We start from the raw sequence: 26,575 nt of genomic DNA, 5'->3' as shown, positions 1-26,575 counted from the left end.
TACATGCCGGCCGCGTAGTGCGGCGGCGGCCCCGGCGGCTGGTGTGGCGCCGGCTGGCCCGGCTGGTACGGCAGGCTCAGGCCGCCCGCCACTGGCAGGTGGCCGCCGCCCGGTAGGCCCATGTTCAGCGCGCTCCACAGGAGGTCGTATACCACCCGGCCATTGTTCGGCGCTGCCGTCGCCTTCAGCACACGCTCCGGAATGTGAAAGCTGTGGGTGTCGTCCATTATCGCCTGCAAACAGAAAAGGTTCGTCAGGTCACGGTTTGTCACGGCCGGCCTCAGAACAGCCTGTAATCCGGGAAGTCGATCGTGCTCTGCCGATCAGCCCACGCAACGCGTGCAACACAGGTCGACGGGACCAAGAGTACGACGATAGCACGCCGAGGAAGCCGACTCCGTACTGGGAAGCACGCTTTGCAACGGACGCGACGAAAACATCTTACGATGACAGGAAGTGCAATGTAGGTAGCTGAGATACACGAACTGAATGGAAAGGACAAAAACGTACTTTGGCGTCCACCGCGTCATCACGTCCCCACACTCGTGCCATAGTAGTGTCGGCACTTGTCACCACACTCGTGCCCTAGTAGTACGCACGGATCCCAACGGAGCAATTTCTAGCGAAGACGAGGGCGTCGCGTACAGGTCCTAATCCAACGTGTGTTCTACAATCAGAACGTATCCGCCACAGACCGTGTTTATTCGGCCAATATCCACGTTTCCTTTGATCGTTTGGAACCTTCGCTGCCTGTACTGAGGTTAAAATAAAATATTGTAATGCTATGGTTGTATTGCTTTACATAGCTTATTGGGCCACAGATACTTACGGTATCAAACCAACGGAAAGTGCACGCCAAGAACGGTGAATGTGGCGCACGCAGAGGGCGAGGAAGTTGCGTACAATTGAGGAAATAACAGTCGGCAGGAAATAACAGTCGGGGAAATGACAGTCCAGCAAAGTGTAGCAGCTAGCTTCGTACTCAGTGATAATTTTTAAGGGCACCACACGTGCGGTTTCTACACGGCTAATTGTAGATAATAATTTTTCGCGAGGCTCTCTCTTTCTATCGTTTATTTCACACGTGAAATTACCAGAATAGGTGGTGGGGTTCACTGTTCACTAGGTGTTGAAAACCTCCCGCCCATACAGAAAATACAGCTGTATGAGAAGTAACACGCTTTCCGTTGCCAAGTAAAACAATGAATTCTGCTTGCGAGAACTGTAATCAGGATCACCAACATCCGTTAACTTGTCAATTTTCACAACAAATTCTCATGTTACTTCTTCTACAAGCACAACACTTTGCTTAAAACTCCATGCTCGTTACAACTACCAAAACATAGCCATCACACCGCTATTCATACGTACCACTTACGTACGACAAACCTGTCCAGTTCGCTGTCGCTCGATAGCGAAGGGCATCGAGCCAAACGTGGCGCGAAGATAGGCATTGCACAGGAGATTAGTCAGCCCGGTCATGCAAAACAAACGACAAACAAACGAGTCGGGTCCACATGTTTGCCATAAGCAGGCAACATTCACCACCGGGGATCAGTACAGGTCTCACAGCATACAAGAATCAAGGGCTTTGGCATGTTACCGAAGGACGCAGCGTATGCAGGCGTAGTTCAACCCGCGAGTTGGCCACAGTCCATTATGTTCAACAAGCGACTGTCTCTAATGACGCATTACCTCGTGACAAACATAAGAAAATAAAGTGATCGTTACTCAAAACCATATATATATATATATATATATATATATATATATATATATATATATATATATATATATATATATATACCTGTATTACCTGGCTACTCGGTATCCAGTCTGCGCAAGCAACACAAGGAACACGTCACGTCACATCATGGCACGCATCCTGGTACGGTCACGGAGCCAATTATGCATAATGGTGGCAGAGATCACGCCCGAGGACACACCGGGGGCGCGCGGCTCGACCGCGCGGCGGGTGCGGCGCTGGAGCACGGCACCGGTACCGCAGCTCGGCTGCCGCGCTGGAATGTCGCGCGGCGTCCTCTGAGAGGCGCGGCGCGCGGTGTCGACGTGCAGCGTTTCGCAAGCGCTTAAACCGCCGTGCTGCCGTACCATGGCGGTCCAGCCGCACCATCCTGATGTGTTCAGCACGATTGTTGTGCAGTTCGACAGCCGCCTGTCACCAGCAGGGTCGCTTTGTAGGTAACCGTCTCCACTATGCTCAGGTGGCAATCTGCCGCCCGCCCCAAACGGACAGGCGCTGGCGGATGTGGAGAAGGCATGCTGCTGGACGAGCGAGTATTTCAGCGAGTGCGGATCCAGATAACGTCACAATCTGAGCCATGGCACCACGACTGCTTAAGGATGCCGAGCGCCAGTGGATGTGCTATCCCAGGTCTGGCGTCGATCGATCCACACGCCCCGTACTCTGACTTCGGTCTGTCCACACGCCTCGTACTCTGGCGTCGGTCGATCCACACGCCCCGTGCTCTGGCTTTGGTTAGTCCACACGCCCCGTACTCTGGCGTCCATCGATCCACACGCCTCGTACTCTGGCGTCGGTCGATCCACACGCCCCGTACTCCGGCGTCGGTCGATCCACACGCCCCGTACTCTGGCGTCGGTCGATCCACACGCCCCGTACTCTGGCGTCGGTCGATCCACACGCCCCGTAATCTGGCTTCGGTCAGTCCCCACGCCTCGTACTCTGGCGTCGGTCGATCCACACGCCCCGTACTCTGGCGTCGGTCGATCCACACGCCCCGTACTCCGGCGTCGGTCGATCCACACGCCCCGTACTCCGGCGTCGGTCGATCCACACGCCCCGTAATCTGGCGTCGGTCGATCCACACGCCTCGTACTCTGGCGTCGGTCGATCCACACGCCCCGTACTCCGGCGTCGGTCGATCCACACGCCCCGTACTCTGGCGTCGGTCGATCCACACGCCCCGTACTCTGGCGTCGGTCGATCCACACGCCCCGTACTCCGGCGTCGGTCGATCCACACGCCCCGTAATCTGGCTTCGGTCAGTCCCCACGCCTCGTACTCTGGCGTCGGTCGATCCACACGCCCCGTACTCTGGCGTCGGTCGATCCACACGCCCCGTGCTCTGGCGTCGGTCGATCAGCACGCCCCGTACGCTCACTGACCTGGGCGATGTATGGCTCGTTGGTAACTTTAATGCAAAAGTTCCCGGCCACCAGTCCTATATTCGCGGAAGTTCCAGCACAAACCAGTGTGACATTCGGGCCGGTGCAAATAGAGCAAGTCTTGGTTAATCTGAATGATCCCGGTTTTCAAATGAAACATCGCTTCAAACACGTATACATCGTAAAACGGACGGCACTGTAAAGTAACTCCAAGGAGCTTTTATATTTAATTAAATAATTGTTTTACTACTCGTCGTCATTAGGGCTTTACGGCGCAACCATTTGCTGAGGCTACGTGGCGTCGCCTGCCTCTCACCCTGGCAGGAATGGCGGGCAACGCGGGGAATCGACCTGCGTGTCTCTGGTTTCCCAGACGCGCAGAGGCCGACGCGAACGCGTAACCACTACACTACCGGCACCCTTTGTGTTGCTTTTTAGCCCGTTGGGCGACCAGCCGTCGGGCGACCCACGACACATTCCGATACCGCTGATACCTGATCCCCACGGATGAAAGTCCATAAAAATATACGTCCAAAGTAGAACAACTGGTTCCAAAAGTCTCATCGTTCTTTAACTCCTCTAACCTAACTCCGTGCGTGGCGATCTCTAATGCGGCACTAGCTCTGCTCCAGGGTCGCGCCATGAGATAATCTTATCAGATCGGTCACCCTCGGCTGTGAGCGACACGCTGCGACAAAGTGTAAAGCATGGCTCGATCGGGAGTACGCCCAGTCATAATCACGTAAAGTGCACAAAGTTCAGTGGCATCATCACACTTGTGCCTTGTTACTGGAAATGGGCGCAGATCTTGGTGAGGCACTGCGCCCCTCTATATCAATGGAGTATGAAAGGCAAGGTATGAAACATGTTACTACGAAGCTGAAGCTACCTAAGCATCATATTACTTGTTGGTCATGTTCCCTTTGGATAGAAGTTTTTAGCACTGCGGCACTCGTTAGGAAGGAAGCGCTATGGCGATGTGTCCCAACAGTCCCATACAGAACACAACAGCGGCGTATGGCGTCCTCGCTACGACTGATTAGAGCTCAACTCTCTCGACACTGTAGTAAGCCAAAGAATGTACCATGTACCGCCGTATGCAGGTATACCGTAATTCACGCCAGTGCCGGGATCGAACAGTACAAAGAATTGGTAAAGGTCAAAGCCATCAGGTGGAAAACGTTGCTGGTAAACAGTAGGTTAGCAGACAGTAGACAACGGACGGGTTGGTTGCATAGTAGCGAGGCCCCGGCGACGGTTAAAACTGGCACGCGCCGGAACAAGTTACGAACATTCACCAGAGACCTTTTTACTTGGGCAAGCGCGTTTTCCAAATGGGACGAGCGGCACCTAGCGTTCCATGGGCGAGGCAAGTGCACGATCACTGTCCATCAAGTACTTACTGTCTCAGTGACTTGCCAGCTGCTGCAATCAAGTTTCAAGTAGGGCACAGGGTTTCTCCAAATTGGGCATATGGTCGATTATCCACCGTGCACAGGCTGCGTGGAGACGCACACGACTTGGAGACCACACACACGACCTGCCGCAAAGCGCGGCTTATGCGCGCTGGGATTCCTCCAGTCTCAACACGGTACCTGCACGTCTTTGGCCACACAAAATACGTCAAAACACACCCCAAAGGACAAATTACCATCAAAAGAGTTTCGCCACCAAAACATACAGGTTTGTCCGGCACCCATCAGTCGCTGTCCGAACCATGGGGGCATTCAGCCCACCAGCTGACACCGTTACGTCACGCCTCTGTTACGCCTCCGTCACTCGTCATCTGAAAGAGTGGAGGTTCCATAATCCCATTCGAGGTGGGTCAGGGGGACACACCCCACCCCACCCCCACCCGCTCCATTGTCGGACTTCGCTCGGCATTGGTCTGCTTCTGGATTAGAGACGACGGTACTGGCTGCAGCAAGAGTGATATGCAGCAGAACTGGGTGGCGCAAGTCTGTTCACTGTGGAGCGAGGGAGCACTTCACTGCGCCACGATAACAAGCGCGGTAGCCCGTTAACGACTGACAGCGAGTTTTCGGTAAGGCGTGTCAACTTTAGCCCACGTGGCATCGTTGAAGCCAACGACAACCTGAACCCTTTTCTATAATTTATATTTTTATGTTGCAACTTCGCAGCTGATCAAGTTAACATCGTCCTACGTCACTGACCAGATTCCAAGATGACGTCAAGAACACTTCCGTTTTTCTGTTCCGCTCTTGGCGTGAGCGTACCAGAATCATTCGGATAGAATAGCATGCGACAGAAGATGCTCTGCCATAACGTCAGTGGCTCTTCTTCACCGCACTCCGTGTTTCTGCCTGCACAAAGCGCAACGCGTCGTCTCCCGACATGTGCTTGAACCCAGATGAATTGAATCCGATTTCTGGACCCACTACGCATTGGCCTGAATCGGATTCGAATTCGGTTCCATCGGCTGCTCAGCTGAATCGGACTTTGAAAGGTTCACATGGTTTATGACAACATTAGGATGACATCGATTCCATTTTGAGAATCACTGACTCACAGAATGGATTCAATCATAATCTCTGGGTTGTTAACATGGTTGGTTTACCACTACTAAGCTGCTCAGCCAACATGCCTTAGCATTAAATGTATCACGAAATCTGTGGCACACTTCTCACTTGGTGGGGATACAGGGAAGTTGGGCTGGTAGGCTGGAGTTGTCCGGATCCTACAACTTAATAGCTTGGAAGGCAGGAAAGGTTGCTAAATCACGACAGACTGGTCGATATCTTAAAACTATGTAAAATATTCCGTGACCGATACATATGGACACACATTTTAAATTAGTAAGCGAAAGCCATCATGTTCCCGTTTAATCTTATATGTAGCTGCATGGCGATGGCTTAGCATTGTTTCATCCATTACAAGCCGTTGAAACCCTCCGATACCTGTTGAAGTACACTGAACCTCACCGACACGCTTTAGATGGATAGATAGATAGATAGACAGACAGACAGACAGACAGACAGACAGACAGACAGACAGACAGACAGACAGACAGACATAGAGACAGACAGACAGGCAGACATAGAGACAGACAGACAGGCAGACATAGAGACAGACAGACAGGCAGACATAGAGACAGACAGACAGGCAGACATAGAGACAGACAGACAGACATAGACAGACAAAAAGACAGAAAGACAGACAGACAGACAGACAGACAGACAGACAGACAGACAGACAGACAGACAGACGGACAGACAGACAGACTGACAGATAGATAGATGCACATAATACACATTGTCTTGAGTATTTATGTATTGCTTGCTGGGCATTCAGCAGCACAATCCTGACTTCAATCCATTATCACATTCAGAAATTTTCACGACATCGTGATCAGATCCAAATTCATTTCCAATTTTCAATCTTCGCTTTTGATCACATTCGGGTTCATCTGATACCGCACTCTTAACACTTTGGGGTTAGGTTAGGAATATATTACACCGGGGTGTTATCACGAACAGGCTAGTTGTGTTAGCCATACAAATCATTCCGCACCTGAATTTTTGCTTATGCTGACAAGTGACATGTCATGAACCAGACAAGAAAGTGTGAGGTCGTCAACAACTGAGTGGCCTGATGGCACGCGCCTGTCGCACTTTTGACAAACTGACGTATTTGCCAGAAACTCACACCTCCGCAACCACCCGGATGGCAAAGGCGAGTTGAAGCCGAGTGAGCATGGCCCAGTGAAGAGGGAAGCAAGAAATTGCTTGTGCACAGCAAGAAATTGCTTGTGCAATCACTGGCACGTTGTCTTTGTTGAAACAGAGTTCTTTACCCACTCATTTGCCGCGGGTGCACAGTGACACATCAGCACTGCTTCATCAAAAACGAGGTTGCGTGTTTTGTGTTCCTGGCGACCGTGGCAATCAGGAATCAAAACGCGGGGGTCGAGACCACTTCGGTGCGGTCATTCCATTGTAGGTTGGCTGCAGGCTGATGGTAATGCTAGCATCGACCATCCGTCGCCATACGGCGTAAGCGACACACGCTCCAAGAACTAATGAACTGCACGCCAAGCATCAACAGGCGTGTTCTCCGCGCGCATGTTGCATTGATGACGGCAGAAATTTGATGCGGAGCATCCGGATCTCCACAAGTAGACGCGGTGGAGGGCGGACATGCAGAATTATACAGGATATAATGGTAAAGCTTGCCAGGCGCTGACAATGCCATGCTCATCTCCTGAGGCCCCGTATAACACTTGCGCTTTAGTCTCACTGGAAGGCGTGGAATCGATTGCTGGATGGAAAGCACTGCTCCTTTAAGGGAGTGCTCCACATTTGTATGACGCTTTGAACTGAAACATGCATCTTGAAAATGATTCAGTACAGTTCACGACCCTACACACCTGCGAAGATATGCAGGACTGTTTCGAAGACTATTTCAAGGTCAACCAGGCGTCCATGACGAAACAATAACGCCATTCCAACCCTGCCATTCTATTGGCCATGCAACGACCAAGGCCAAGAACAGAATTATCGAGTCGTTCGTATCTGGCGTTCGCGAACACGATTTGCAGGTAGGATGGCTGCCAATTGGCTCTTAATCAATGTTGTGCAAGGCACAATGCCGTAATCAAACAATGACGCATCGAGGAGCACATCTTTAAAAGAGGGAAACTGCACTGTTTTGAGCAGCCTTTTCCACTTCAAGGTGCACCAATAACTATAAGTGAGCTTATTTTGTACATCTGATCTGATGTTTGATTCAACCTTATCCAGATGTGGAGCATTCTCTTTCAGTTCATCAATGCGGATGATGACAAACTATCCGCCACTATAACTTGTTTAATTTAACGAGCCGTTCCCTCCATGCAAAGGCCATGGGTCAGGCAGACAGGGGGCGGCCGCGCCCAGCAATGCGCGGCACGTTTAAATCTGCTTAAGTGTCCAGCAAATTGCAAGTCCTCTACTGGCATGACGGAGTTGGCTGTAAACAAGCTGCGTTTGGCAAGGACCATGACCCCAAGCTACCCCAGCAAAATTTGGTCAAAATATATTATATAGCAATCCTAGCCGCCAGATAAATTACCTACCGGTTTTGGTCATTTTTACGAAATACTTTTGGCTGATAAGTTCGCTTCTGGTCAGCCCACTGTTCGTGGTAACGATGGTTAGAAGGGGTAGTGCTTTCCACAGCTTCGACGGGCTTAAAACATACCTCAAGTAATGCAATTTTCTTATGGGATGACTGCGGCCCACTTTTCAGTGTCGCTCACGATGACTTTTAGCACTGGTCGTTTGTGGCGGGTAGCTTTTGTGTCACAGGTGATAATGTCGTGCCGAAAAGGTGGTCCCTGGTCCCTTAAACCAACGCGTTGACTCAGGACCACACGACTGGGCGTAGCCGCAGTGAGGACATGGCGGCTACGCCCAGCAAGCAACCCACCTTCCATGAGGAAAGTAAACGGCGTGAACGGCTGCTGCACAATGAAGGTGTCTGGTGATCTCAGGCACCAAGTGTAACGCACATACGTATAAGTGTATCTTTTATTTTTCCAACAACAGATGAGCATGGCATGCAAGCAGCTTGCGATTGGCGTAAAGGCAAAACAGAATCTTGGCATGGCTCGGATATGTTCCGACAGACGGACCATACCGACGGACGGACGGACCGTACGACCAGGTCAGTTGGCGCACCCTCGAGACAAAATCATTATCAGTCATCGCCATTTCTCTGTCATGTCTTGATATTCGAATCGCAGCACAACCGCCAGCGAAACCGAACACGCGACGTAGAAGGGACGTGACATAAGTGAAATTTACCTTGCAGTGAACTGCATTCCACGCATCGATATGGCTAATCCCTGCCGTTCTGGATTTTGTGGATCGTCACAAGACCCGCACTGCTATCGGCGCCTCCGCTCGCGCGTGAGGACGTCAGGCGCTTGTAAAGGAAACACTCTCTTGCGATTGCAACTGACTTTTTCTCAAAAGCGCGAATCAGGCTCTGGATTCGAGCACTCGGATCGAAAGCAGTTCTTGATAGCGTCAAAATGTCAGGGATATCGGCAATGTTGGCTGATGATGGGAGAGAAGAAAATGGTGTGAGAGAAATTTGAGGGGAAGACGGAACGGGTTTTAATGCCATCATGCAGCACCATACGGATGATGCTAGTTCTCCCCTCAGCTAAAAAGGGAGTGTTCTACACATGCACGGAGTTCTGAGCCGAAATAGCCTTTTCTTAAGACAATTCGGTGAAGTTTACAGCTCTGCCGTTCATAAGACCTAAAACCCTCTAGTTTCTGGGCTACACAACCGCGGAGACGCGCAAACTATTTCGTGCACATTATTTCAATCACATTCAGGCACGTATGGCAGCTCAAAAACGTCATTCAAATCCTGCCACACCATTGGCCGTACATCGTTCAAGGCCAACAATGTTATGATTGTCGAACCGCTCATATCCAACATTCGTGAGCACGATTGTCAGGCATAACCGTCGTCAATTGCCTCTCAATCAATGTTGTGCGAACTATGCAAATTTCAATCACGAATCACGTTTTGTGCTACGTAATACAAGAAATTGGATATTCCCACTAAGTATTGCGGAAATAGGACTTGCAGTCGAATAACTTAAGAATAGTGCCATGACCGAGCATCTGAACACAAACAAACCAGTTAAACCCTCGGAAAAATATACAAGAACGCTACGAGAAGAGGCCAAAACACGAGTCCATAAACATATTCGGTTCAGAACCGCTTCCGTCACAAGTCCAGCACCGTCATGGCCACCTCTCGGGCAATTAATTGTTACAAGTGAGTGCTAGGTTGACAATTCCACGGCTAGTCTGGCAGCACCTCAACGGCATACAAACGGCCCATGATGCAATCAAACACTGATGCATTGAGCAGGATATTTACTAAAAAGAGAAATTGCGTTGTCTAGAGTAGTTTTTCCGCCAATAAAAGTATAACAATAGTTAAAAGTAAGCACATCTCATCATATCTGAGACTTACTTACACCAATGTCTTCAAATGAAGATTGCCTAAAGGCCCATTGCCTTTAAGAGTAATGCTGTGTTTTGCACAAAGTTGGGGACCTCCAACTCCCACCCCCTGTTTCACTCCCCTGTTCCAGCACCCTTACATAGCAGATAACGAGGCTTTGCATTGCATGCATCGACTTATACGGCAGCAGGACTTTTAACAAATACTAGCGGTAAGTCAACACATAATTACATAACAAGATACCCACAACCGCAACAACCAAGCAGACAAACCTAATACCGTGACACCCAAATAAAGATCCAATTAATAAGGCAATGCCAAAATCTTGTGATGAGAGCTTCAGCGCATCGCACTGTGTTCTCCAGCACATGGCTTATGCTGTGATATAAGGCCCTGTGTGTGTGTGATTGGGGTTTTACAACGCACCCAGCTACTGAGGCTATATGGCGTTGCCTGCCTCTCAACCTGGCAGGAAGGGCGGGCACCGCGGGGAATTGAACCCCGTACCTCTGGTTTCCCAGACACGCGGCAACCAACGCAGACGCGCTAACCACTACACTACCTAACGGCACCCTAAGGCCTGATATAAGGCCTTGAACCGAAGCTATTCATCTTGTTCTCAGTGTAAGTCCATACCGTGCATACTGCTATTCAGCGAACCCGGGCTGACAAGGCCATCCAGTGGATCGTTTTCCAGAAAGTCCAGCATTATTTATTGTCGGGAGCTTTAAGAGAGCTGCTTTTTGTTGCGTAAGGAACTTTCCATTTTCCCTGTGAACCTAGCTTTTGTTCGTCACAACGACTTCAAGACATGAATTAAGCACACTCTTGAAACTTCTACAAAAATAAGTCAAAACACGCTGACGAAGGGATGAAATATTTCTGAGATCTCCCGACTACAAAACCAAAACCTACCCGTTACGGTCACGTTTTACGAGACTGATATATCACAGCTCAAACGACAGTTTCTAACGAAACGTGACGAGGTCATTCGCTTAACGCAATAGCAAACACCGTCGTGACCTAAGCGCCTCAGGACAGTAAACTGATCAGCCCATGCTCGCACTAAATAAAATAAAATCCGCGATGAGCATCAGCTTACGGCTGCCGGTGGGCGTCGTGCAGGCCGGTGGCTACGATGGTCAGGTCAGCACAGGCCAGACCGGGACGTCAGCGCAGACCGGACCGGGACGTCAGGTCAGGCCAGACTGGGACGTCAGCGCAGACCGGACCGGGACGTCGCCTCACGAGAGCCGGGCTGGCGGCTCCAGTGGCGCCGCCACGGCCCGTCCGGCCGACTGCGCGCGGCGGCGGGGCAGCACTGCCGCCACGTGCCGCCGCCGGTTGGCCGCAGCCAGCGCCGCCGACGGCCACCACACTTAGCCGTTATGGCCCGGCCACTGGACGGCGCTCGACCGCAGGCCACCAGTGCGACCGTGTATACATACTCAAGGACAGAGGGACACCGGGAACACGTGAGCTCCTATCAACTACTTATGTTAGTGTAAGGGAATGTTCCACATTTAAAGACACTGAAGCAAGTGCCAGATATGTTTTTAAATACGCTCACTTATAACTATTGGTACACTTTTACGTGGAAAAGGCCACCATAGGCAACACCATTTCTCCGTTTAGCACATACGGTCGTCGTCGTCGTCGTCGTCGTCGTCACCACATAGTCATCGTCAATACGTCATTTTCTATCATGTCACCGCACCTCACACAACATTGCTCGAGAGCCAATTCGCAGCCGTTATAACTGGAAACATGCTCACGAACGCTAGATATGAATCACAAAAGATATACCGCAATGCAATACTCATTCCTCACTGACCCCACGCTAAGATCAAAGCTGCCAGATTAATGCTTCTTGGAAAACTAAGCAAAAAAGGGGCTGCCAAATTAATCGGAAACGTGCCACAATCTCCCGTGTAATTATACTACTAATTATTTTTGGGAAGCTCACCCCTATCAAAGATTAAGCAGTCATTTCGAAGCACTGCGCGAGCAATCAGCATCAGGTTTTTGTCAGAGGCCAGCGGTCTATTCCAATATCTGGTGTGGCCCAGAGCGCTCGTGGGACTGCGCTACCGTTCTGCGCTAAGTTCTCTCCGTACTTGATTGGCGGATGGCGACACCTGGACGGAACTGAAAACCAAATAACTCTCGCCCTGGCGTTTACAGACCGAAGAGATGGAGCATCGCGGAAAAATTACCGTGAGTTGTTCTACACGAGATCTTGCGATTGGTAGAAGTCCTGTGTTGCTAGGTTGAAAATTGGAGCCATCAGGCCAGGCCAAATCCAAAATTGTCCATCAATGATAAGTTTTCAGCTTTACATCCTCATATGTATAGGACAATGCAATGCGGCGACACAGAACTTCTACAGGCGCATTCACTGTCTGATCCTGAGCACAGTGGTGCACACTTTTACGTGCTTTAAGCCCATGTTTATGATGCAGGGCTCCGTCGATGTGATAGCGTCGGCAGGCCGCGCAAGTCCGCGGAATCGCCGGGTGCCGGCCGCCGCCAGCCCTGGCAGGGATTGCGTGCAGTGTTCCTGAGAGACCATCGCTGCTCAGAGACCGGAGACGCTAGGGACACGCTTTTGGTGCCAAAACAAGTGCAATAGGTGCCCACGAGGCTAAAGAAAACGTCAGAACAAGAACTCCACAGCATACCGGAGAGGTACTTCCAAAAAACATTAGGAGAGAAGGGCACATGCTTCCCCTCCCCCTATAAGAGCGAGGGTCAACGTATTAAATGAAAAAGTTCACTAAATATGCTACGCGATAGGCCGAGCAATTACAACAAGCACAGACATGAATTCTTCGGACAGCTGTATGATGAACGCCGCGTGGTGATCTTGGGTGTGACTTCCAGGGGAGGAGGGGGGGGGGGGGGGGGTAGTGCATCAACGGTGCTGCTCTGTATACTACAATGAGGCTTAGTTCACCCCCCCCCCCCAAAAAAAAAAATTGGTATTTCAACATAAAGCCTTTACAATGAACAGGCAGAATGGTTTGGTAATTATATCAAACTGAAGGAAACAATCAGAGGGCTCGTGATTGCAAGCAAATCTTTAAATTGATGGTGGTATCTGATGTTTTAGTTGACCTAGGTGCATTTAATTATTATGAGGTATACTAACATAAATTGCGCTCGTCCCATATTTCTTCGAAACCCCGTTACAAGGAAAGCAAAGATACATGTTGATAAACTCATCCAGGACCATAAGTGTGACCACTGAAGGAAATATGTCCGCAAGTTCACGAAAATGCATTTTGCTAGCCAGGGGAATGAAGGTATCTCTTAGTTTCCCACTGGAATTACTTCTTTCTGTCAGGCAGTACTGCTCAGACTCCAGCTGACCTCACCAAACCTGATTCTTCCCCAGCCCCCTTCATCGTCGTATAGACGTGGTTACGCCCATGCCTAACACCACACAAAACCATTTAAAAGCATCACCCATCGTCGCAGCGGATATCCAACATCTACTGAAAGACTATCCTTAGTTTGGCATCAACATGTACATAAGGCCAGGGCGTAGTTCACAAAGCGAGTTGAGGGGGCTGAATAATTAAGAATGATCCAAGCCACCCCAAAATATGCCCATAACCAGGTTGCTCCCTAGCTTTCGCTTGCTTCCTTCCCAAAGTTAGGGGACTGAAGTCCATGTTGAGGGGGAAGCTTCAGCCCCCCCCCCCCCTGCAGCGAAAACCTCACTACTACATACGAAAGCATTCAGCCATGACATTACAAACCTTTCCGGCTTCCAGCTTGGCCTCTCAATTTTGCAGCCATACAGATGTCGGTTGCGACAAGGGGCACAGCCACGCAAACGTCCATTGGGCACCCACAAAGCGTCACCTTCACGCGCTTCCCGTCAAATAACAGACAATGGGTCGGGATTACCAGAGCTCAAACACATGTATAAGTACTGAGCCGCCCCCACACTGCCTTCAGGACCAATCACAGTCACTGCTGGTAACAGTTTAAATTTGTGACGCAGAAGCTGCTGGACGTCGGCAGATTCGGATGCCAAAACACGGATGCCGAAATCGAAGGAGTGTTCCACAGGAGGGCCAATCATCCTTGCTCCTTGAACAGCAACCTAATATTTTGGATGACAAATGTTGTGAAGGCATTTCGCAACCTTAAATCTAATTCCTAGGCGATAACTAAAAGTCTAGACACTCCAAAATTACAAGTGGTATCGGTGCCAGTTGGAGAAGGTGGGTTTACTTTGCGGGTACTCTCGCAAGACATGCACGAAAAAGAAAGGAACGTGGCCATAATATCATTTTTGAGCCATTTCACGACCGTGAAAAATGACAAAAGTGCCTGGCATATGAGGACAACATACCACACCTTCCGACAGCAGTGACGCCAAACACAAGCCATGGTTTACAAATGGGCAAAACCTAAGATGGGTTTGAGTGAACCTTTTTGACGTCATCTTGCTCCCCATTTTTGGGCGGAACTCGATATTTCCGTCAATCTGACAGCAACGGAAGCATCATTTTGTTAGCGTTAAAATTACTAAGCCCTGAAGACAACTTAAGACTCCAAAACCGCCAAATACAGGCTCATTTCCAGGCCTCTATTGCCTTATTCAAGTCGTCCAAGTCGGGGAAGGCCGGAAGGTGGGTAGGTGCCGAGCGAATGTTGGGGCTTTCATCGTTACCATATCTGTTGCTTGTGCTTTGATCCCAGCCCCACGCAAGAATTCGGCTAGACTAAAGCGAGGTTAAAAAACAACGTGGCTGGGTAATGAACAATTATGAAATTGTGCCCATCCGCCAATGAAAAACTGCGTACAAACCTGTGAACTGTATGGTCCGTATAGGCATACTGATTCCATTACTGAGGAGTGGCGGACCTTCAGACATTGGCTGCAGAATTCATGCGCGGAGTCACCGCGGGTATTATCAACATACTTTTTAGGTTGAAAAACAAGTAGCGAGACAAATACGAAGCATTAATGCCAAACATACGGTGCGGCACGGCACAAATTGAACTCTCAAAATGGTTGTGCCACGCAAGGTTTTAGAGCGTTTCCACGCTCCTAGTGGGTCGGTAGCACAGGGCATGCGCGCGGACGCAAACTACAGGTCATCGTAAATTGTTTCTTGAAGCTGCGAATCACTGATGGCGGGAGGAAGACATCTGTCTTCTGTAGCCACTGCTAAGACAAGGAAGAAGGCCCTCCAAGCTTTCAAAACATTCAACTTAACGGCGATGATAGCTTGCGTCAAAGACCTTACTATAAAGTCGCTCCAGGTCAGGCCACAAGGCCTTGAGATCAATCGTCAATCCTATCTTTGCCGTCAGATACTTGACCACGCGATGCAATCAGATAAAATCACTGCTTAAACCCCATGAGCTCCCACTGGCTGCAGCTGTCAGCGATGATTTATTCTCAGGCCTATCAAAATAGACACTTTTTTCTGCATTTCGGAACCGTCTATTTCATCATTTGGTCTCCACTTGTTAGGTCCGCTTGTGCCAATTTCATCACATGGGCCAAATGTCAAAGTACTGGAAACGCGAAATGACGGACAGGTGCATGACGAAACAAAAACCAAACCGGTTCGAGGCTTCATGGCGTTTTATAGAATTGACGACAAACAATAGGTTCGGCTTCTGTCTACCCCATTTCCGTGCAGTGCTGACTACGTGCCAAATTGGTTCCCTGTGTACTAAACCATCATAGATAGCTAGCAGGGACTTGGAAGTTCTAACATTACAAATTACGGACTGTCAGGTTTCAGGGCTAATGTGCTAAATTGACCATAGGCGCAATTTGGTGGTGTCGCCGGGGGGCGCCAGTGCACTAAATAAGTCGACCAAATGACTCAAATACGATTCCTTTTTACAAAACTGTGTTTGGGGTCCATGACACACAAACACGTCAGAAGAAGGCACAAAACAGAAGATCAAAACCTCTTTTTTCGTAACGTTATTTTTCTCTGACGATGCAAAACGTGAATATCGCGAAATACCGTTCCTTTGGTAACCTTTTAGGTATCAAATTGTTACTGGCATGACACTTGGAATCAAGCGCCAAGACAGAGGCTTGTTCTTCAGTTCAAGCTCCTTGGTCACGTGACGACGCTTAAAACCGCTTTTAGCGTTAGTGATAGCGGTCGGGACGGCAACGTCGGTTACAGCCCAGCGGCGTCAAGTATCCAAAGTCAAGCATGACACCGACTGTCCCTGTCTCAAGGACGTCTGGGCGGCGCGAGGGACGGTAGCACGAGACCGGCTGTACCCCGCGACCGCTGGCAACTGGCCGGCCAGATTCCTGCCCCACTCCGGCACCGCGCCACCGCCAGTCACCTTACCCGGGTGTCGGCGCTCAGCTGCGATAGTTGTTGCAATGTACTGGTTCGACGCGACTACGAGACAATAAACCAACGCAACGAAATTCGGCATGAGGCCCCTTCACATAATGGCACAGCCAATGCCACACCGTAGCAAAAAGTGACTCGTGTGCAATGTGCAAACACGATGTACACACACCATGTCAAATGTACAATGTACATACACCATGGACAATGCGCAACGAACGCACTCAACGTACATTTTTTGCATGTAACAGACCCTCAAATCCTTTACACAGAAAGTACCTGTCTTTTAGGGTATAAACATTCCACGGGGCATGCCGTTAGATTGCACAGTTGAGCTCGCCACTGTCATCAGAGCTTTACAACGCACCCAGCTGCTGAGGCTATATGGTGTCTATATTTCTAGTGTTGTGAGCACGCCTAGCCGGCCCAGCGGCACAACATGCCGTCCCTGCCGTGTCGCGTGGCGGACTGTACGGGACGCGTGATAAGTGCGTGTATGTAAGCTGACTTACGAGTGGCAGTTCACCCGAACTAAATGTTATGTCGTGCCTGCCTGGGACAGCAGGGGCAGGACGCCACTGGACTCGGTCCAATACAGATCGTCGCGTCGCTACACGTCTCGCTCTGACCGAGCTGAGCTGAACCGCTGGACGAAGACATCACATCTAGCACTTAATTCCTGCACGTTCATGAAGCCGAATAGGGTCATTTTCAATATAAGTGCGCAAAGCTGTGCTTTCACATATAAACCAAATCTAGCTCCCAGCACAGGAGCGTAGTTTTGTAAATCAGCTGGAGGCTGAAGAGTAAAACATGACGCAGCCTACCCCTAAAAAGACTACAAACTGGTTTCCTCCCGGACTTCTGCCACTTTTTCACAGTTGGGTGGGGACGGGGACGGAACGGACCTGACTCCCGCCCAATGAATAGGAAGCTCCATTCCTGCCTCAGAGGTGGTTCCCGCGTGCTTCGCTGCGTCCAGCGGTCAACGCCGTTGGCGTCAGCGGCGCCGCCACCAGTGACCTCACGTTGACTCGTCCCTCAACAATGTGAGGCGCGACGCAGACACAAGCTGTAAGCCTCCTAACACTTGTGACTTACCCAGGCGCACTGCCCGTGCAATGTTGTTCCACGCGCTCGGGACTTCGAACAAGCGTCATTCAGCTGAGGTTCGCGCTTGCTTGCTCGCTGCGCTGACACCCCGCGCCGATTGCGCCCGTGAAGCCCAACGAAGCTAGACAACGGCCCGCAGACGCCAAAAATTGATCCGCGTAGCAGTAACGCACGGTGTGCCATGATTAGTTTGTATAAGCTCGCGTGCTTCTGTCAACTGGCAATGACCTGCGCATGGGGCGCCACATTCATCGTGGGTCGAGCTTTGCGGCATGTCTCCGACGGCTTGCTTTTTACACATCTGTTCCTGGGACACATCATTCACTGATCATTTCACTGACCGCTGGCCTTCTGAAACTCAGTTTCACATGAATCTCCACATGCCTGCGGGCTCTTTTGTTGGAGTTTTCCTGGTGTATTTATGCACTCGATCTCTGAACGGTGCCGCAAGAATTTCACTTTTCAGGCAATGACAACCTGACTTCATGCACATGCCGGCCCAGCATCGCATTAGCTCACTGATTGGCTACGACGTATAAGTAAATATTTCCATGTATTACATGGCATGACTGGTATTACGAAACGGTCGACAATCTTATAACATGCAGCGACCCAGTCTACTCATATGTTCCTTTTAGCAATCGGGATAGCACACCGAGACCAATGTTACAGCGCTGTAAGGTCGAAAGTGCCGCCCTTTCGTTTTTTGCATCCTTCAATTCCGTTTCTCTACATCCTGTCTGTCTCCAAACAAGCAGTGAAAAAGACACATCGTTTTGTACCATCAGCATCAGCTGACATTCAGGAATCATATGGCTTCAGTTTTTGGTGCATGATATGGAGGATGTTTGCATTAAAGGATGCATTTAATGCCTACAATCTGACCTTATATTTGAGAGGATCCCAAGAAGAGTCGAGGCCTAAACTTCACCCTATCCTGTACCCTGCCAAATGCCGCGACATATATGGATGGAATTGAGGCCCCTTACTGTGACCACCATTCGTGCATCTTAGGTGCTTTATTCTGTTTTTAACCTAAAAACTATACATGATACAAAATCCTGAGACCCCACGTGCAGTTGTTGTGGTTCTTAAAACATAGGACTGAGCGACACAGAAAATGTCATATCTGCATAAACATACAGAATCAAATCTGATAGCAACGATGGCAGAGCATCAACGGATTAAGTTATCGTGACTTGAGACTGATGGCTGCAATCTGAATAGCAATAGCATGTCAGATGCATCGTTTCAACCTGACGTACACAAGAACCTGAGGACATAAAATCCCAACACTTGGCAATGACTTGAGTGTTAGAAACTTCCTGCCAGCTGAAAGCCAACCATGGCAATCCATGGCCAACCATGGCAAGCTCCAATGCCGATCCGATCCGCCCCATCCAGGCCAGCATGCTGAAAACTTCGCTGAAAAACCGGATAGACCAAGCCCTAAAAACGAATATTTCGTGATACGCAACACGCAACACGGAGTTCGTATCACGTATCAAAACAGTTATTTCGTAACACGAGCATCAAATAAGTCCCCAACACTCACATACTGAAACGGCTCGGGGATGTCGATTACCACCCTTAACGCGGCACTCGCTTACGCCTGGGAAAAAAAGGACTGGCGCGAAATTTCCGCATATGAGATGACGTCTTGGAGCGTTGTCATTAAATCCTGAACATAACAGCACAAACTATCTGTTACATGTCAACTGTCCTATTTCATCACATCGTACCGTACATTTCGGCTGGACTCCGGCATCAGTTTCTCCGTTGATGTGAGCCCGCTTGGGAGCTGCCTTTGGTCATTGGAATGGTCAAAGTTTAGTAAATATGCTCCTCAATGCTAATTCTTTGATTACGTCATGGTGAACCTGCTCAACATTAAAAGCCAATTGGCAGCCGTCATATCTGGAAATCGTGCTCACGAGAGCCAAATATGAACAACTCGACGACGACATTTGTTTTGGCCTTAATCACCGCATGGCTAGTGGAATGACAGGATTTTAATGGCGCTATCATAGTGTCATAGATGCATGAGTAATGGAATAGCCTTCCCGAAATAGGCCGCACATTTTCGAGGGAGCGTAGCCAAAAAACTACAGTGGCTTACGTCTTCATAAGGGTAGGGCTGTGCACTGGACCAAATGATCTTCAAGACGGTTATTCCAGTTCGAAGCACATACAAAAGTGCAAAACTCCCCGTAAGACCTGAGCCCCTCTTGTTTCTGAACAAAACGCCCGCGATGACGTGCAGACCAGGCTGTTCTCACCCCAATGCCCCTACACGTGTTTGCACGGTTCAGCCGATTGACACCACCGGGGGTACACTTTCATGGTCTTTTGAAATATCCGTTTCGATAAAAGTGAAGCTTTCTGTGGTGTTTGTGCATGTTCATTCTAGTTCTGCCAAATTCAGTGCTTTTTTATCACTGTCAGACCTACACTTCTCCATTCATATCTTGCAGCGAATAAGCCAACCGCTGCGACGAATTGCAGCACTTTTAGGCAGTTTTTGCCAACAGTGCTATCCGTTGTCATGACAACGGCGTGGCGCTATACGGCAGGCAGAGGACGGTTTAGAACTGAAAAGGGAGTACAAATTTGAAAATACCGCAGGGAATGCTGTTCCCAATCGTAAATAATTTCATCGTGGCGAAGGCTGGTATGTATTATGCAGTGAGTTGTAGGTAAAGTGCGACCTTTGTCTCGGAAAGAAGCAGCAGAGGTGGAACATTTATGGAAGTGGTTGACTCGATTTGTACCTGTGATTTGTACCACGATTTGTACCTCGTTCCTCTCCATGCACAGCCATAAAGGTAATGTTTAATGTTGCCCGAAATTGGAGCGGGGGGGGGGGGGGGGCGGGGAGGCTGCCCTTCTAATCCGCTGCCCGCAAGAACCGCTGATGTCCGGGCTCCCGGTTGGCGGTTTGTATTTAGGGAAGACAGGAACGTAAACGTTTGAAAAAATCGCATTTTCATCATTTATATGCCCTCAATATCACGCCATATCTAAATTGAACCAATTGTAGCACCCGTAGTGCACGCAGAAGAGAGGAAAGCACAGTACACGGTCCCCTCTCCCCTTCCAACCTCTTTAAGTCCCGAAGGTCCCGCAGGGCTCTCCGGGATGACAATCAGGGACGCGATTAGACGGCCCAAGGGCATAAAGGACTGGACAGAGTCTTTGTCATGGGCGCCGCCTGCGGGGACGGGCCCTCGGGTGAGAGTCAGAGGGTCATTTGCGCTGTTCGGGGGAACCCTGAGCCGATAGAGACCTATATGACGATCTGGCACAACCAGCACCGTACAGCCGGCTCTATCTCGGCATGGGCTAATGACTCACTTTCAGAGCAGAAACCAAGCTGGGGGTAGCAATTTACAATGGTTGGGGCCCGGGCATATATCAGGAGCCCACACCGCCTACCAGAGGGTCCCTTATTGGCAGGGGGTCCCGAGTCGACCAAGAGCAGTGTTCAATGAGGCCCGAAGACGGACCCGGGGCTCCCAGAAACCGACGATCAAGAAGCCGATTAGAGGATATAAGGGCACGAAGGACTGGCTGTAGGTCACACAAAGGATCACGGTCCTTTGGGCTGTAACCTGAAATTTCAGACGGAGGGCCTCTTATGCCGAGTGAAGACTCCCCAGACATTACAGGCGTCTATGATGGCCAGAGACCACCAACACGGAACAACTGGCTCCGTGTCAGTCCGAAACCTGCGGGACCATTTCCCACGCAAGGGCAAGGCGGAGCCCGCGCTTTACATTGGCTCGGGTCCCTGAAACAATGATCGGGCTCACGGGTCGGTCATAGGTCCACGGTGCCTAACAGGGAGCTGTGTCGGCAAGTGGCCCCGAGTCCGTCACGGACTTTGTTTGAAGAGGCCCGAAGGAGGGCCGAAGGGCCCCTTGGGGCCAAAGACCAAGGACCCGATTGGAAGGTTGAAAGGGTCGACGAGTTCACGATTTGCACTGACTGGGGTCCCTGAAATTGTGAGGATGTTTGCCGGGGGCCCGCAGTTCCAAACCGCGGTTCCTGCGTCGATAAGGGAACCCGAGTCGGTGAGGGGAATATTTGCCGAACGGGGACAGTGACGCGACCCAAATATCGGACAGCCTTTTGTGTTGGTTGAGGCAGCAACACAATACATGTTCAGCTTCCATTTAGCCTTATTTTTCAGCTCAGTAGGCCTGGATGCTCTTTAAATTTTACTGGGAGTTACGTGTCAGCACAGCGCAAACTTCATTGCGACACCCCACGAATTGGAGTACTCTGCTAGCTCAATTTAAAATTGTTCATACTACCGTTCGAGCACTCAATCTGTGCCAGTTCAGTTCTAATAAAAATAGCGCGCCCAGATGAGTCCGCATTGAAAGGCAGAGGGCTTGGCTACTCCTCTGGAGCATGTACTGGGTATTTAACAACTAATGAATATGGCGGATGGAAAAAGGTACCCACTGTTCGGGTCTCTAACAGCCAGGCATCCGCGCTGTGAGTTTTTCACTGCGGGACATTGTCATCATCAGGCCTAAAATTATCACTGGGACGCGAGCCAGCCCGTCTGGCTTCCAGCAGATGAAGTCGCATGCCCAGCATCGATATTATTTGAGCTGGCCTCAGCTATCACTCGCCCACTGCGTCAGGTGTACCAGCTCCTGCAGAGTACTCGGGACTTGCAGCATGTTCAGACCGAGGGCATCTTCAGCCAGCAGCAAAGCAGTCACTCAAATAAACAACTCAGCCGCCATCGACTGATCAAGAGTCGATGAGGAATTGAGTGTCGCCAATGATGTCGCACCATGCTCCATCAGCCGGAAAACCTATGCATTCGTCCAGCATGTCATGACCGTCCCCGCCTTCAAACAGCACGTTATCAAGGTGAATGCGCGGCTTTCAAGTCCCAGCTCGTTCTAGCATCATCCATGCGGCACTCCGGGTGCTGAAGCCGGCCGGGGAGACCATGGACCCGCTGAAGTGCATCTTATCCCGCTTCTGTGTTAACAAGATGACACTGCATGGTCGGCAGTCGTGTAACTAACGCCGGTTGTCAAACGAAGAGCACTGTTGTTGATTTATCCGCTGCATTGAATAGGAATCGCCAAAACCTTATGAACATGGATTGTGACGCGCTCTTAGACTACATCTGGTTTTAGGATCGGGCAAGTCTCATTCAATATTTGCTGGGCAAAAGTGGAGCAAACCAGCGACACCCTTTGCATCACGAAACTACCAGCCGTCAGGGCCTAGCTCTGATGAATGACCAGGCCCCAATGTGCATCGACTTGACTGTTCTCGTTGGATGGAACCGCGCGAATGTGCCTGGCCAGGTCCGGGTCGGAAGGGAGCTTGGGGCGCCTTACACGCTTCTTGCGCTGCTATACCAGACAGCTCCTCAAATATATCTCAGCCAGGGAGGTGGGAGAAACGTCCGCACTAGCTCCGGTACACCGTTCTAAGTTACAGCAATGCGATCATTTTGTGCCGCCGGATGATCTGCCCACCTGGGCCCAATCCAAATGCCAACTGGGGCCCAGATGTTCCATGGATTCGCTTGGGTTAGGTGCCTCGGAGGGCGGAGGTTATGATGCACAAAATAAAGGGGTAACCCGGGGGTGCAGTTCTGAATCCATCTGGTGCTGCCGAAGCTATCAATAAATACCCACATCAAGCGCTTCTTTTGGCTAAGACGCGCCGAATCGTCCTCGCATAGCTCGCTCACGGGGTCCTATATTATCTCCTCGGTTCTTGCATTACCTTCAAAATTAGGCACACGTAGTAAGTTTTTCATTCATTGATATTCAATTTGGTCTTACAAACCATTCCAACCACCAAACGCGTTTTGTCCTAATACATGCGATCTATCATATCCGTTTCTACGCGTGCGGCTGTCCCGGCGTGAAAGGTATACCCCCCCCCCCCCCCCCCGCCTAAGTCACGTAGGGATCTTCGCTGAGAAATGCGTTGTCGGCACGGCTCCACCTGGTGTATATGGCCTATGGTCTTGGTGCAGACTATTTCGGGAAACTATTTCAAGGTCACCCAGGCCTCCATGACGTCATAGCAACGGCATTCAAATCCTGTCATTTCATTGGCCATGCGGCGATCAGGGGCAAGAAAAATGTTATTACGTCGTTTACAACTGGCATTCGTGAACACGGTCTCCAGATCTAACAGCCGTCAATTGGTGATTAATCGGTGTTGTACAAGGTACGATTACGTAACCAAGTAATAACGTGTAGCGCGATACTTTCCACTTAAAAGTACACCAAAAGTTATAAGTGGGCTTGTTTCAACACATATGATGCCTGCTTCGATACCTTTAAATGTGGAACATTCCCTTCGAGCGTAGCCTCTCAATCTGGCAACATCTGTTTGGCCCCAGTTGAGCTAGCGGTGCGTAACAAAGACCGATATGTTGCTCATCACAAAGAAGCCTATGGTGTATAGCTTTAAGGTCTGAAAACACACAAAACCATCTTGGCATGATTTGCAACCACACCTGAGCATAGTGTTATGCTGGCTAACCCTGTTCCTGTTGTTGCCAGTTGACATTTGTCCCTGTTCCCGACAAAGCAGGGAAAGCCAGTCGGCGCCGGAAATCTCGGCTGACCGGAACACTAGACAAACAGTAAGGGCTCCGGCTCCGTCGCCAGACTGAAACACCACAGACGATAAGGACTCGAACAGGTCAGAAGCGCCAAGATGATCAGGCTTTCACCACAAGGACGTGGACAATTATCCAGCAGAGTATCTACTTTAGTTTAAAATGCTGCATTGGCATGGATGCAGGACGTCGACCAGACCAGACTCAAGCACTTGCAATGCTGTGAGTCGTGACTGCAGCCACTCTCACCACTCCCTTATGTCGTCGTCGGGCGTCGGACGCATTCACGAGGAATGTCCACATGCACCTGGTGGGGAACATGCCCCTCCCTCCTCCCCCCCCCCCCACCATTCTTCCTTCATCGCAAAATGATGCCCATTTTGGGAGCCAGTGATATTTGTTTCATTTTTGTTCTATCAACTGTTTCTCAACATAGAACTGAGATTTAGAAGCAGCATCATGCACTGAGTAGCATGGATACAAATCAGACTGTGAAGATAGGCTAGGCTAGGCAGGCTGCACAGAATGTTGCTGCTCTGTACTGACAAATGGCTCTCCACAGCATTAGGTACATGGTCTCTGACCATTGTCTGAGGGATGGCCAAGGCAACAAATCCATGTTAGTGAATCACCTCTGCAAGTTTTATCATCCCCACTCAATGATGCAAAACATAGGATGTATTTGGTCAACAGCTTTCTGGTGCTCATTTCTCCAGAAAATATGACACATTAACAAGTCCTTTGGTTTCCACACTGTAAAGAATATACCCAACCAATCAACCACTATGAAAATGTACACAAACCTCTAAGGACATGAAGAGGAAATTAATTTGTTTCCCACTGATCCTTTAAGCTATTAAAGTCTGTGCAAGAAGCCTGTGCTTTCCATATTCAATTTTTGCCTTCAGATATTTCAGTCTCCTTTTAAAAACACAGCATGCAAATTACAGCCCCATTCTCTATTGTCCTCTGTTTACACCAAGGCATGTACAAACAGTCACCATGATAAAAACAACAGCATGGTGATCAGCGTGTTATGATTATGCCTTACAAAGCATTCCATTGTTTTCTTAAGTTGACTTACATGATTTGCAACAACCTAGTCTTCCTGCAAGCAGTGATTTCAAAGATACCTCCCAGTCACCAAGGAGCAAAACAAAATAAGTTCATCACTGCACTGTCAGCTCAAGTTCCTTAAACCCTTCACCCTGTAGCATTAATCTTTAAGCTGTAGCATATAGGGCATAAGCATACCTTGGGTGATGAGTGGAAATCTTGATCATGCTGCCCAGTGTTTATTCAGCTCCACATTTGCTTGGCAGTTTCTGCATCTCCACACCAGACACCAACTGTGGTGGTCTGGATTCTGCAGGTCCATGCTTCCTGCAAAAGATGACCAAACAATAACTTTCAGATGGTTTATGACTTGCCCAGGGCATGTAACACTAGGAAAACGCAATACACCAAAGCAAAAAGGCTCAAGGGTCAGGAAAGGCCTGAGGCAAATTTTGCTGGAGCAAAATTGTGAATATTTTGTTACAAAATAAGCCTTTCAATAGAACATATGTTATATGAATGATCCTGTCTCCACTGGTCAACTTGCATGCATGGGTGTAACCATGCTTCTGAGATTGTGGGCAGGGGTGTGATTTTCTATTCATCTAAAGGGCACTAGCCCCTCCCCATCACGGTATATGTAAAATCATATCTCTATCTATATCATAACGGTATGCTCCCGAAGGAGACGGTCACTTCCTTTTCAGTAGTCAAAAGAGTGGGTTTCAATCGCGCGCCTCTCTTGAAAACTGGACGATACGTAAATTCGAAGCTACTACTTCGGAAAAACATGTTGTTTATACCGTAAGTCCACCTAAATACTGTCACATGTCTGCGGTACCATCTCGCGCCCCCTGGGGCCTCCCCACCAAGGCCGTTCAAGGGAGGCGAAACAGGGAGGAGTCCTCCTGTGGCTGTCGCTTCATTTTCGCTTTACGTTAGTACGTCACTGGTGCCAAAACGTAAACGCGCAGAGGGCCGCTTGGCGCCGGACGCAATGCCGAGGACAGCCGGAACACTTAAATTTTCGTACAGATAAAGAAAGATCGTAAGCGGAAGATGATACGACCAGTATGCCGATTGCGTAAAATTTTACGACGAACATGGTGATGATTTGCTTTGCAAGCCTCTGCGAAAAGCCATTAAAATGAAATGGACTAAATAGGCTAAAAAGTGAACGCATGAACACGATATTTATTGACAATCGGGCGGCAGGATTTTCAGGATGTCCTCATTCGGGAACAATCTGCAAGTAGCAGATTCATATGACCAGCGAGGAGGATGCGTAAAGATTAGT

General features: G+C 49.6%; 1 long non-coding RNA gene across 2 annotated transcripts; it reads right to left on the bottom strand.

The window, feature by feature from the left end:
* Nucleotides 1–113: 113 nt before the first annotated feature.
* LOC119112776 (uncharacterized) lies at nucleotides 114–26,147 on the bottom strand. 2 transcript variants are annotated; one of them, XR_005095778.1, is made up of 3 exons: nucleotides 26,120–26,147; nucleotides 25,477–25,605; nucleotides 114–233 (listed from the first exon to the last, which is right to left on the bottom strand). It is a non-coding gene; the product is annotated as an uncharacterized LOC119112776 (long non-coding RNA). The 2 variants fall into 2 exon arrangements; XR_005095779.1 differs by having other exon boundaries at nucleotides 26,082–26,126.
* Between the last annotated feature and the right edge of the window lie 428 nt (nucleotides 26,148–26,575).

The sequence above is a fragment of the Pollicipes pollicipes genome, unplaced genomic scaffold, assembly GCF_011947565.3.
Source record: "Pollicipes pollicipes isolate AB1234 unplaced genomic scaffold, Ppol_2.1 Scaffold_7261;HRSCAF=8764_pilon_pilon_pilon, whole genome shotgun sequence".
NCBI lineage: Eukaryota > Metazoa > Arthropoda > Thecostraca > Pollicipedomorpha > Pollicipedidae > Pollicipes > Pollicipes pollicipes.
This window is presented reverse-complemented; position numbering and strand designations above follow the sequence as displayed.